We start from the raw sequence: 14775 nt of genomic DNA, 5'->3' as shown, positions 1-14775 counted from the left end.
GCCTTGGCCATGATTGAAACTGACTTGGGACGCACGGCTAACCACACGCCCGTGTCTCTAGCCCATGTACCTTTCAAAATGGCCACACACACCCATGTGCCAAGGCTGTGTGCCTCACACTGCCACTAGACACGCCCATGTGTCTAGGCCTTTCTCAAGACTGACTTTAAATTATAGGGTTACCCCAGGGGACACACGGCCGTTTAACATGACTGTGTGTTGCACACGGCTGAGACACACACTCGCGTCTCTGCTCATGTGGACAAAAATAGGCCATTTTCAAAGCCAATTTTCCACCCTAATCTCAAGCACACAAAGCAACCAAAATAGCATCATTTCAACACACTTATAGGTAGCCAAATTCACCAAAACATGTGCATATCATGCCATCTAAACACAACCATTTCAACATCACATAAACAAGCCAACTTAAATGTCTAAAACAGACCAACATTTACAACCAAAAGTAAGCCAAATCTCATGGTTATAATCTTAACACAAGACATATCATATACTCACTAGCCTATACATGCCATACATTAATATTTACAACTTCAAAAGTACCAAAATATCGATTGATAGTGTGATCATGATCCTTAACGATCCTCGAGCTCGCGGTAGCTTTGATAATCTATAAAATAATTGAAAAAAAAACACAAAGTAAGCTTTCAAAAGCTTAGTAAGCCATATACAAATAAACTTATCACATATCACAAGTCCATATTTCTCACATAACATCATTTGATCATAGTTCTCTAGCAATAAGCATATCTTATTATCATATAACTTATACTTACATCACAAATACACATCTACTACCTTTCATTCACAAATTTGGTATACTTTCATACGTACTATAATTTGGATGAACATTTCACATAGTCATTCATTTCTTGGAGTGCCCGTTGAACCTGACAAAATCAAATAGGATACACAAATAGCTCGAAAAGCTCGCACAATGCCAACGTCCCAGACGTGGTCTTACATGTAATCAAATATCGATGCCACTGTCCCAGACAGGGTTTTACACGAAATCAAATAAGATGTCAATGTCCCAAACATCATCTTACATGTAAATCTCAAATCGATGCCAACGTCCCAGATGTGGTCTTACACGAAATCAAATATCAGAATCCTATGTCATGACATATGTATCCTAACTATTCCTATGGTTCGTACAGGACTTTTCGAACGTCGTCACATTATCGAAACTTTCTCGAATTTCTCATATTCAAATAAAATAGTCATTCATCACTATTTATTAACATATAAGCAATAATAATTTAATTCAAACATATTTATTTGTATATCGACTTACCTCGTACTTATTCGAATAGATGAAATCGACTAATCAACAACTTTCGACTTTCCTCGATCTAATTTTGTTTTCTTTGGATCTTGATCTATATAAATTCAAATTTAAATCTTTTATTCAACAAATCATTTAACATAATTCATACACACATATTTAGGGCATTTTACAAATTAGCCCTCATATTTTCATATTTTAACACTTTAGTCCTTAATCACAAAAATCACAAAATATACAAAATTTCTATGCACACATGCTTAGCCAAATTTTTCCTTGGCTCATATATGCCTACATATTTCATATATTTCCCATTTTAACCCCTCAATTTCTCTTTTTCACAAATTAGTTCAAAATACTCAATTTCATCAAAAATTCAAATACAAAACATATTAACCCAACACCTATCTTTCATTTTCCATCAACTAATATCACATAGCTTACAATTTCATCAATGGCATAACTCAAATTCATCATCAAATTCAAAAATTGAGGCATGGGCTTGATAGATTACTAAGCAACAATCTCAAAAACTTAAAAATTATCGAAAATCGATCAAAAACACATACCTAATTGTACTTGATAGTGGCCGAATAAACAAAGCTTAAGAACCCTATCTTTTTCTTTTATTTTCGGTGCGAAGATGAGTAAAAATGATCACCATTTTGCTTTATTTTAATTAATATAACATTAATAAGCCATTTACTAATTTAACCTTACTATTTTCATTTAAAAACCACTAAGTAATATCCAACTTTTTCCATGCATAATTCCAATGGTCCATTTACATCTTAAAGACCTCATATTCAATAAGACACATCAATTTGGCACTTAATCAAATAGAAGCCCACTTTTGCATTTTTTGCGATTTAGCCCTTTTTATCAAATCGAACACAAAAACATTAAAATTTTCATACAAAATTTTCATACATATGATATATCATGCTATAAACACAGAAAATAGTATTAAAAATACTTTTTTGACTTAGATTTGTGGTCCCAAAACCACTGTTCTGACTAGGGTCTAAACTGGGTTGTTACATTATATGCTAACATAATTCCAACAAACTAATACATAATAAGTACTTATGTGATTACCAAAATATTACTTCAAAAATAGCCAAACTTAGACCATCACTAACCAGTCCAATGTCTAGATTACAAAACCACAATTACAAGCCATCATTGGCCAAATAAGCTTATACATACCATTATACCAAAATGAGATTTCTATTTATACCAAAATGAGATAGTGTGTAATGCCCCAAAAATTTGGTGTTTTAATTTTGTATTATTTGACACAAATACATGTCTGATTTATTGGCTTGGTGATTTAAGTGAGTTCGGGAGTGGTTGAGAAGCCTGGGTTCAAGTCTTGGCTTTTGCAAAAAATTTTGTGTAGTTCTTAAATGAATCTGGACACTGTCATATAGGCCTTATAAATAATAATGCTTGTTATATGACACAAGGAGAGTGTGTGGTCTTGTGGCAAGGTGGCGTGTTGCTTCTGCTAGGGGACTTGGGTTCGAGTCCTGAGTTGCACAATAGAGTATTTATTTTGTTGTTGAGCTGGGTAGGTAGTGGAGTTGGACTGAGACTCTGAGGTTGAATTGGTCATGAAAGTTTGAATAGAGTTTGAATGGGATGTTGGAGTGATTTTTGAAGAGAATTAGGGAGAGATAATAGGAGAAAATCAAGGAGAGAGGGGGAGAGGTAGTAGTGGCCTCTTGGTACCAATTCCGTCAGAGGCTGGGGGAGTGCCAAAATTGTGTTTTGAGTATAGCTCTCAGTTTTTCTCGAGTTTTCTTTGCATTTTGAAGTTACGACTGTATTGACCATGGGCTTATTTTCTTCTCTTTTCCTCTTCAAAACCTAAGCCGAATATCCTTCCTTCTTTTCTGTCTCTTAGTCGTTCCTCTCCTTGACCGAGCATCCTCTTGTTTCACACATAAGCCTTTGCCAAAACATTCTTGTTCCTCCTCCTTCTTTTCTGGTTCGGTTTCTTTCTGGGTCTCCCTATTTTGCAAGCTGAATATCTTTTTTCTTAGCTGAACCTCTCCCTACTATGATTAAGGTAATTGGTTGCTATTGTCATCACTTATATGTGTGTGGTTCGCGATGGTGTTGTCTCCTTCTTTCTTTTTCTGTGCTATAATAGTCTTCCTCTCTAATCTCTTCTTTTCTTTATCGATTACTGTTAGGGGAGTGATCGTCCCTAGCATGCCTCGATTGTGGGGGTGTTATTGTAGGCCGAATTATGTTACTTACCTTTTTGGTTCCACGTTTCGGTCAGTTGTCTCACTTGGTGCAATATATTCGCATATATGGCTTTGGTTGACATGATGCAGTCGTAATGAGAGTTCATCAAGGATCTAGAAGTTTATCCTAACTGGCACTTTAAGGCAAAAAAACCATCTTCGTCTAGTCGATGTAGGTAATAGTTCAGTTGGGATTTAAGAGTGTGAAGAGGGTGTTAACCTTAGTGGTTAAAGGTCGATTGTATGTCGTTTTTATTTGTAGGTTGTGATGCTCAAGGACTTGCAGCAGTATTCACAAACAAGTGTGTATTCACACACTGAATAGACTGAAGAACGGCAAAAACTGAAAAATCGAAAAGCCGAAAGAATGGCTTTTTGGCCACATGGGCGTGTGAATGCACATGTGATAAACCAAGCCCACGAAACATGGTTTTCAACTATAGAGGCCGCTATGAGCATTCTCATGGGGTTGGGCTGTTCTGGGCTACTTGGGCAGAAATGGGTCGTGTGGGCCCAATGGGCTTGGGGGATCCACACGGATAAATTCCAAAATTCATAATAATTACTGGACTGGGCTGTGTAGTTTGCATGGCTGTGGTGAATTTTGGGCTCGATGGGCCACACAGGTCTGTGGGCCTACTTGGGCTGCATAATGAACCTTGGGCCTTTTTACACTATTAGGATCATTAAGGTTTTATGAGTCACTCGAGGTGACTGTAGACCTTTTGTTGGGTCGAGAAGAGTTCCTAGACCCCAGAACAGGTAAAAAGACCAAAATACCCTTAAAGGGTAAAATGACTATTTTACCCCTCGAGGGTAAATGACTAATTTGTGCTATGATATTACTATTCTTTCAGAGCATGGCTTTGCTGTGTTACTATTACTGGTAGCTTTGCTATGATATTATTACTGGCAGCTTTGCTGCGATATTGGTGTTTGGCTGGGTGGGTCGACTTTGTCCCCACATGGTGTGTTGGTGGTACGGAGTGGTGTGTTGGCTAGATTGGGATGGGTTGCATTACTGTACTGTTTTGTTACTGTAATGGGCTAAGGCCCACTTTAAGCTATTTCTGAATAGGGCTCAAGCCCAGGCTATTACTACATATTGTATATTGATCGACTGATAGGGGATTACACACTGAGTTTTCGTAAACTCACTCTTTCTCTTCGACTGTACAGGTAATCCCCAGCTTTAGGCGGTTTGGTGCTACGAGGGACTCGGATGTGGCCACACGACTGCAATTATTTTGCATTTGGTTTCATTTATACTTAAAGTTTCGTTTTGGGTTTATGTTTTTGTAATAAGGCCATTTATGGGTTATAATTTTTGATTGGGCTTTTATATATATTCACCTAAAAGTTGCAAATTTTGAGAAGTCGTGTTTCCAAAATAATAACTATTTTTTTTAAAACACGCGTTTCAACTTCAAGGTTTAAAAGCTTTCGCAAATCTTAAATAGTTCAGCATATTAAAGGCAATTAAATTGGTAAAACATTTTGACACGATGTTTTGGTAAAAGCAAAGAACTTAACTCACTAAAGTTTCCTTATTGACACTTCGATGTGACCCACCAGATTTGCCATAACGTCTGGGCTGGGTTTGGGATGTTACATAGTGGATAGTGTGGTGACTGCTCTGACCGACTTCCAACCTTCACGAGCTTTGAGCACTATAAAATAGGGAAAATTAAACGGAGTAAGCATTTTATGTTTAGTAAGTTCGTATAATGGAAAATAAACTTACCGGTCATATTTATTAATACAAGCATACATAAATTTACATTCCATCGATTTTGGGTAAGTTACCGAAACACAAACACTTATTCAACAGTTAGTCATATAATCTCATATGAATATCAAGTAAACATAGATGAGCTCATCACATTACAAGCTTCCATTAATTTCACCTTTACACACTTCAACAGTCATTTCCATTGAACTACTGAAATCTTGACGGATGTTCGGGTAATATACACATGTGCAAAAGTACCCATTAAGGTACATAATGAAAAGGCACACTCTTGAGCCATACATTTTACAATAGGATTACCAGTCTAAGCTAAATCCTATCCTTAGCATATGCTCTAGAGAGCTTAACATGGATTACCTGTCCAAGCTAAATCCAATCTATAACCTAAGTTCAAGAGGGCTTACATTAGAATTTCCCGTCCGGACTAAATTCTATCTGCAACATATGCATTGTTATTCTTAACCCATCGAAATTCAACATTCAATCGGAACATGACAATTTGTCCATTTTTCACAACTTATGACTATTTCATTATGTGTATCATCTCATACATATCAACACAATCATACAATTCAATTCAAGCATATTAACATACATATTTAAGTTACATGAACTTACCTTGAAAATGGTTCGTATTTGAATTTCATCTAATCCGAAACCTTATGCTTTCCTAAATCTAGTTCCATGCTTGGTCTTTCCGGATCTATATGGGTAAATTTAACTATTAATCTATCACATTTCATATACATTTGTATCTTATTACATCTTAGGAAAAATTATCATTTTACCCCTATCTTTTTCAAAACTTTTGATTTCGTCCCTAGGCTCCAAAAATGAAATTCATGAAATTTAACCCTCTTTCCAAGCCTAGCCAAAATTTATATATTACAATTAAAGTACATACATTTCACAAATTTCAAAATTTTCCATGGGTTTTACCATTTTTTCATTTTAGTCCTAATCAAGTTTTCATCAAAAATTGCTTTGTAAAAGTTGTTTATCTATGAATAACTTTTCATTTTCTACCATAAATTTCTAATTTTTAGCATATTCATCCATGACCTAAATTTCATACCTTGATAACTTTTCAAATAAATCCCCTAAATAGAAAGATTAGGCTATCACGATTCCAAAAATATAGAAATTACTAAAAACGGGACTTGATTTCATACCTTATTGAGCTTGAAAAGTTTTCTTCCTCTCTCCTAGGGTTTCCATAGAAAAATTGGGGAAGATGATATGAAATTAGATGATTTTTTTTCTTTTTAATTAATTATCATCTATTAATTTTATTGATTTCAATTTAGTCCCTACCCTTTTCTAATTTTTCGGTGGATGAGTCATTAAAATATCTACTAACTACTCTTCAATGGTCTAATTACCATATAAGGACCTTAATTTTTGAATTCCATAGCTATTTGATACCTATAGCTACTACAACCCAACTTTTGCATTTTATGCAATTTAGTTCTTTCCCTAATTAAACACACAATCGGTAAAATTTTCATACCAAATTTTTTAGTGGCCTTGCTTTCATGATGCCAACCATAAAATAAAATAAAATAAAATTTTATTTTTGGCTCGGATTTGTGGTCCCGAAACCACTATTCTGACCTCACCGAAAATAGGCTGTTACATATACACATATCAAATAGAATTTAAAAAATCAATAAGCATAACAAAATCTAATACGTACTTACCAAAATACGATAACTACCAACACTAGATGACGATTACTCGAAGACTTTTCTTTTCCGCATTTTTCAACTGACTAATTCGTTTATTAATCTAAATATAATACTTTTATCCAATTAATCAATTTAAATATCATAAAATACTTCAATCACTCATTTGACCCTTTATTAATGTTTTACACTTTTACCTTAAACTTTTACCTTTTATACAATTTAGTCCTCAAACCCAAAACTTTCAAACCTAACACAATTACCCTAATTTCATGCTAACCAAATTTTCCCTTATACCAATACAAACCATATTTAGTAAAAGTTCACAAATATTTCATGTCAAATTTAGTATTTTATTAAGCCACTCATATAACTTAAAACCAAAATTACTTTACAAAATAGTCCTATTTAACTATAAGTTTAGTATTCTATCATGGAACTTCAAAAACATCACAATTTCATCCATGGCATATTTCTAAATATTTAATAATTTTATGACTTAGTCCCTGGGTTAGCTAAATTAAGCTACAATGATATCAAAAACATAAAACTTACTAAAAACAAACTTGAATTTCATACCATGCAAGAAGAAATGAAGGTTGGCAAAATGAATCAGTTTTGACAAAATGAAGAAGATGATAACCATTTCATCTTTTGTTTATATTATTTAATAATTAAATTACCATTTAACCCTTTAAAAATAAGTTAAATTTCATTACAAACCTTACCCAAACCATCCACTATAAAAGAATTTGGTAGATTTACCATTTTAAACCATTAATTTATGATTTTACAACTACTTAACACATGTAAACTATTAGTAATTAAATTTTGAAACTTTTTATGATTTAGTCCTTTCCACTTAATTAACTATTTAAAAGTTAAAATTTTCTAACCAAATTTTAATATGACATTGTAATATCCTTATAAATAATAAATAAATAATATAATCTCGACTCATTAATCAGAATCGTGGTCTCAAAACCACTATTTCCAATAGCACTAAAAAAGGATTGTCACATTTCCTCTTGCCTCGAGGAACTACCTTCGATCATCCTACACTTGATGATTGCGCTGGGTGGGTTTGGCTACAAATAATGGGTCTTCTGCGTGGTTTCCCAGCCATTCAAAATGCCTCCTCATAGTCGTAATCATTCAGAGAATCGTGATCCATGTCTTCCTCTCCTTTCTCCTCGTCCTTGTTCTCATATTTTTCCTCATCACTCTCTTCCTCCTTGAATTGTTTATGGGACTACATTGGAGCATATTTATTTGGTGGGAGGTTTGGTGCTGGTAGCCCTTGCCTCCTTGCATAATCTTGGCCGATCGGCCCTATCTCTTACATCCACGGGATTATCGACTCCGAGTCCGAGATGTCACTTCTTTCTTGGCCTTTTTGAGCCATTGTCAGCTTCTTTCTTTTTAATGATTCAAGTATATCCATATCTTCCTTCCAAAATTGGTTCCAATCTTTAATTTCATATTTACGAAGCTTGATATATTGTGTGTATATCGAGTCCCCAATTAAACTCTTGGTCGGCTTCATAAATTGCTTAGTTGTTGTCATTGGAACTTTCGCCTTCTTGCCTAAGGCCATCAATAAGTGAGGGTAGAAAATCCCTAATTTATTGCTGCTAATACACCTTTACAAGTTTATATAGATCCACATCTTGAGGATGGAAAATAACAAAACAACCTGAAAATTATTAACATTAGAAACATTCAAGGCAGGTGCAATTCTAGTACAAAAAAACTGCATCCAAAAATTTTCTACAGGAAACATAATTGCTTGATTAATGACGTTGGGGCATTATTGTCTGGTCAGTGCTTCCTCTGGCAGCCCGTTTTTAGTGAAATCAGAACAGTGGTTTCGGGACCACAAATTCAATGAGTAAATTATTATTTTATTATTATTTTAATGGATATTAGTATGGTCGTATTAAAATTTTTTATGAAATTTTGACGTTTGCGTGATTAATTAAGTAAAAAGGACTAAATCATAAACAGTGCAAAAGTTGAGTTCTCTTAGTAAAAAGGGTCAAATGGCTATGAAACTTTAAAGGGAGAGGACTTAGATAGTAATTAGACAATTTAAATAGTTAGTGGACTTCTATAAACACAAATTAAGTGATTTTTAAGTTAAAAATGAAAGGTTAATAAAGTAATTTAATTAATAAGTTAAAGAAAAAAAAGTAAAAACAAATGTATTATCTACTTAATTGATATCTTCCAATGAAAATTGATGAAGAAGAAGCTATAGCTAGGGTTTGAAGCTTCAGTAACTTATTTAGCTTGTATGTAAGTGATTTTGATACCATTTTTAATGATTTCTATGTTTTCGAGGTCGTTGCAGCTTAATATATCTAGCCCGAGGATCAATTTGCAAAATTGTTAAAGATTTAAGGTTTTTCCATAAATTTTCTTACATGACACTTGATGTTTAATGGTAGATTATGAGTCCTTGTCGATAAATAAACAAGTTTTGTAAAGTAATTTTTGATGAAAATGACATTTAGGGACTTATTTGTAAAATTAGTAAAAGTTCAAGTTAAATTCATGAAATGATGGTTTGACTGGATTGATATAGGTCCCTAGAGAATTCAGCTAGCATGAGGTGATGAGTAAAATGTTTAAATTTAAATTTATAAGCTTTAAGGACGAAATTGTAAAAAGTTAAAATGTTAGGAAAAAATTATAATTTTGAAAAAATATTAATTATTGATTGAATTGAACAATAGAAGTATTAAATGGATTGGATTTGTCTATTTAGACCACGTACGGACTTAGATTAGGGAAAAGCTAAAGCCTTGAATTAATCAACTTCGTTTATACACTCTAATCGTCGAGGTAAGTTCGTATGAATTAATATCGTTTTTAATGTTATTTTTAAATGATATGTTAATTGATATGTAATTGAATGATAAATATCCAACAATGCCATGGCAATTATCGAGTCTCAGTTGAACCTTAGGAATTCGTGGGATACAAAAGACATGTCATTAGGGATTTCATGTTTCGGGTGATGGTCTTGAATGTCCTACCGATGGCTGAGGTCCTACATTTGTTGCTAATACTCCACAACTAGTGTGAGCAGCATCTTGTAGCTTACATTTTGACCCACAACTCATGTGAGCAATGGTGTAAAGGAAAGGTTACATTTATATGATTAACCACACTTCATGTGAGCTGTCCCGAGTATCCGATGATATTCTAAGTAGTTCAACGGGTTTGAAAAGGAAAGGAATAGTAAGTGTTCAAATGAAATATGTTATGTATTCATGGAAGGGAAATGATGAATTCAAATGAAGTATGTTCATATACAAATGGCTTACCTTATGTTTAATTCAAGTGAATTGTGTTTGAATACACTAACTTGTGTTGGTGACGGTGCTTAGGCTTGTGCCAAGCTTTGGTTGGATTACATTATGCTTATACTTATGTTATTTAGATGAAATGGTAAGTTATGTTTCATGTTTTACGAACTTACTAAGCATTATGAGCTTGCATAGCTTTCTTTTCTATGTTTTATAAATAATCAAAAGCTCGATCGATTTAGAAGCTCATCAGAGATCTATCACACTATCCAGCATAAATTTTTGTAGTTTTTAATGTTTTGGCCAAGGTTATAATGGCATGTATAGGTGAACTTATGATGATGTTTAGTTGAATGCTTAGATGTTGATTTGGTATGTATATGTTGGTTGTCTTGGTACCATTTTGATAATAGTTAAATTGTGTCATTTTGGAGCTTGTGATGCATGAATGGTATGGTTCAAATGGTAAGTGATGTTGAAGTGTTAATAGTCATCTTTGAGGTATGACTTGGTAAAAGTGAGTTATGTTTGATACTAGAAATGTGATCAAATATATGCATGATATGGTAAGTTTGTATGTTTGCATTTGAGGCGTCTTATATGGCATATTGGTTGAATGACTTTAGACTATTGAATTGGTCATTTCATTTAGGTTTTGATCATGTTTTGATGCCTTGATTATGTGCACAATATGCTTTTAGGTGGTTGCATGAGTTGGTGTTGGAATGGCTTGATTTTGGCCAACTTCATGTCCACACGGCCTAAGACACGGACATGTGACTCAACCATGTGTGACACATGGTTGAGCCACACTACCTAAGACATTGACGTGTGGCTCAACCATGTGTGACACATGGCCTAGTGACACGGTCATGTGTCCCCTGTAGGTTTTAATGCATGAAATTTAGGTTATTACACAGCCTAACACACGGCTTGGCACATGGGAGTGTGTGGTTATTTCGAGAGTTACACGGCTTGGCACACGGGCGTGTGGCTTGGCCATTAACCCAACTTAGAGAGTTACAGGGGTGAGGACACGGGCTGTGACACAGCCGTGTTTCCCTATTTTGATTGTTACATGGAATAAGACACGGGCGTGTGTCTCAACCGTGTAAGGCACACGGCCGTGTAACCCTTATAGTCCAATTTTTCTAACTTTTTCTTATACTTTCCAATTATTTCCAATTTGGTCTCGAATTGTTTCTAAGGTATTTCTAGGGCGTCGACGGCTCGATTAAGGGACGTTATATATGTGATTGAACATATTTAGATTATGTTTGCAATGATGTATGAAACAAATGTTTTAATGCTCCATTTGAATTGTAATGCTCTGTAACCCTATTATAGTGAGGGATACAGGTTAGGGGTGTTACACTTCCATTCACCATTCCCTCGATTAAGTAATTTACTATATTATAAATATCTATGTCCTTAAAATATGTTAAATCAGTGTTGTTAGTAAAACCCGAAGCATAGTATGGAGCATTATAGATTTCACAAATTTCTTTGGGGGTGACAAGCACTTACTTACCACTAACCGTTACATATTTCCAGAAATCATCATAAGGACTCTTAGATTCCTAATATTTAAAGGAGGCATAACATTCTTGTATGTTTGAGATAATGGTAGGTTCTTTTAGGGTTGTAAAAAAAGTTTCCACCTATGATACCTCAGTAAATCCCAAATTTCACTGCATAGATGCACCGACAAATCGAACCCTCTTTCTTAAACGAACATTTTCCCTTGTAGATCTAAAAAATATTTTTCAATGGTCAAGTTTGGAAATTTTGAGGGATGAACATTTTTCGGTGCTTCTGCATCTGTAGTTCATCTAGTTTTTTCAAGGCAACATTGTTCTAATTCCTAATTAAACAAACTACACAATCAAGCAATATATTACTAAGTTCAAGGAATAACATAACAATAGTTTGTAAGGAACCCTTAACCTCAATAGAAATTTCGCTTCTGTTTGATTGTCGATATATGATAAACTCGAACTCGTATTTTACCTACAAGATAAGCCAAAGAGAAGAAACAAAGGGAAAATGAAAGAAAATTGTAGCAAAAACAAAAAATTGTAGAGGGTTTGGAAGCAAAAGGTTTAAAGGGAGACTTTAAGATTTGTTTCATGTTGTAAACTCTGATTAGAGACTAATGAAGGTGTTTTAGGTTATATAATGGGGTATTGTTAGGGTTTAAGCTGGGAAAAATCAGTTTATAACCCAATAGGTTGCGTCACGGGTCGAGTAAAAATTGTAGATTTTTGTATCGATGTTTCGACAAAGGGGTGTTGTGTCACAACACGGTTGGAAGACTACCTATGTTTCGAAACCAGGGGTAGGTTTCATGACACACCCCTAAAAAATAAAAATTTTGGCTATTGTCCTTAGTGTTGTGACACAAAGGACCCTTTGTCGTGAAATGACCCTGGATTTTTCGATCTTTAGCTACTAGTGTCGGTGTTGTGTGTAACACTCCAAACCCGGCCTAGAAGTTAAGCCTGAATCTGACATGTCACATTAAAGTGTTTTTCAAAAACCATGTTTTCATTGAAAACCCTTCTTATTTGAAAACTTGAGTAAAATCCCAGTTACATTAGTTTATTTTATAAAGTGGTACATTGAAAAGTTATTAATTCTATTCCCAAAAGTTCTTTTAAGTTGTAAAAGCTAATTTTAAAAGTAACTGATTTACGAAAACGTAAAGTAAAAAAAAACTAAGTTGCGAAACCATTTCGAAAATGTTGCGGAAATGTAGTGCTGTTTAAAAACAATTATAAATCGAAGTAAATAAAACCCAAAGTTAAAATCCAGAAACTTTAAGAGGCCTTATTACAAAAGTTGAAAACCTAAAACAAAATCTAAAACATAAATAAAGTCCAAAGGCAGTCGTGTGGCCATCTCCGAGTCCCTCGCAGCACCAATCCTCCTAATGTTGGGGATTACCTGCACAGTTAATAAACGAGGTGAGTTTGTGAAAACTCAATGTGTAATCCCCTTACTAGGGTAACGGTCACTATACCGAAATAGAAATAGCAATACTGGACTAGAGCCCTTTAACAGTAACAGTACAGTCCAATTCAGAGCATACGTGGGTCGAAGCCCACTACAATATCATTTGGGTCACAACCCATAACAGAATCAATTGGGCCTAGCCCAAACCGATAACAGAACAAGTGGTCCTAAGCCCAATACAATGACAGATCTCATAAACAGATATACAACAATATGAGGATGCATCCCACCCCGATCCAGCCAACACACCACCCGTACCAACCCTACACTTATGTGGGGATAAAATCGACCCACCTAGCCAAGACACCAATGTTAGCACTAGTTGCAAAACTAACCAAAATTGTAGCAAAGCTGCTACTATATATACGACTCTAAGCCTTCAGTAGTGGTATTATAATTGGCACAAAGCCACTGGTAACTGATTATGTTTGGCACATAGCCATCAGCGATGGTAATATAATCGGCATACACCCTTGGGTAAATATGATCGACACAGATTCATCAATACGTATGCTAGACATAGCCACGGGTAAATACGTTTGGCACAAAGCCATATTCAAGATGGCACAGAGACATTTTTAGGTTGGCACAGAGCCATAATCAGATTACGCAGCTTTAAACCGTCTGTCGGTTCACAGTCATCCTGTGCGACCCATGCGACCTTAACAGATCAATACTGGATCCATAGTCGTCTCGTGCGACCCGTACGACCCTATCAGAACAGTACTTGCTCCGTATCAATGTCCCAACCCCATGCAATATGTCGTGTATGTCATGCTTAATCATCACACGTGTATGCAGAATGGCCATGCTCAGTAACAGTCATTTAAACATATATTAAAAACGTATCAGTTTTGCAACTACAATCAAGTCAGTTAAAACACAGTCATACAATCATAGTCCAATCAATCAAATTCATAGTCTAAGCCGGTCATTTACCCACAAGGGCAAAATAGTTATTTTACCCTGCAAGGGTATTTCGATAATTTTACACTACAAGGGTATTTCAATATATTACAATCTAGGGGTATTTTAATAATTTTACAAATCATCGATATTTCGGTAATTTTACAAATTAAGGTCTTAACGACTCAACAGAAGGTCCACTGTCACCTCGAGCGACTTAAGTAACCTAAACAGACATAACGATGCAAGTGGGCCTAAGGCCTATTACTCGCTTGTGTGGCCTATTTAGCCCAAATATAGATACGATTATATGTACACCATAGCCTGGTTCATTAATAGTCACTTCCCGCAGATTTTATCTGTGTGGGCCCACAAGCCTATTAGGCCCACACGGCCCATTTCTGCCCATCGAGGCCCAAAACAACCTAGGTCATATGCGCGACATGATAAGTCTAACTACTTCCCGCTTAGCAGCGAAATTTATCCACGCAGGCCCACGGGCCTATTGTACCCATATGATCCATTTAACCTATAACTA

Source organism: Gossypium arboreum, chromosome 8 (genome assembly GCF_025698485.1).
Source record: "Gossypium arboreum isolate Shixiya-1 chromosome 8, ASM2569848v2, whole genome shotgun sequence".
Taxonomy (NCBI): domain Eukaryota; kingdom Viridiplantae; phylum Streptophyta; class Magnoliopsida; order Malvales; family Malvaceae; genus Gossypium; species Gossypium arboreum.
This window is presented reverse-complemented; position numbering follows the sequence as displayed.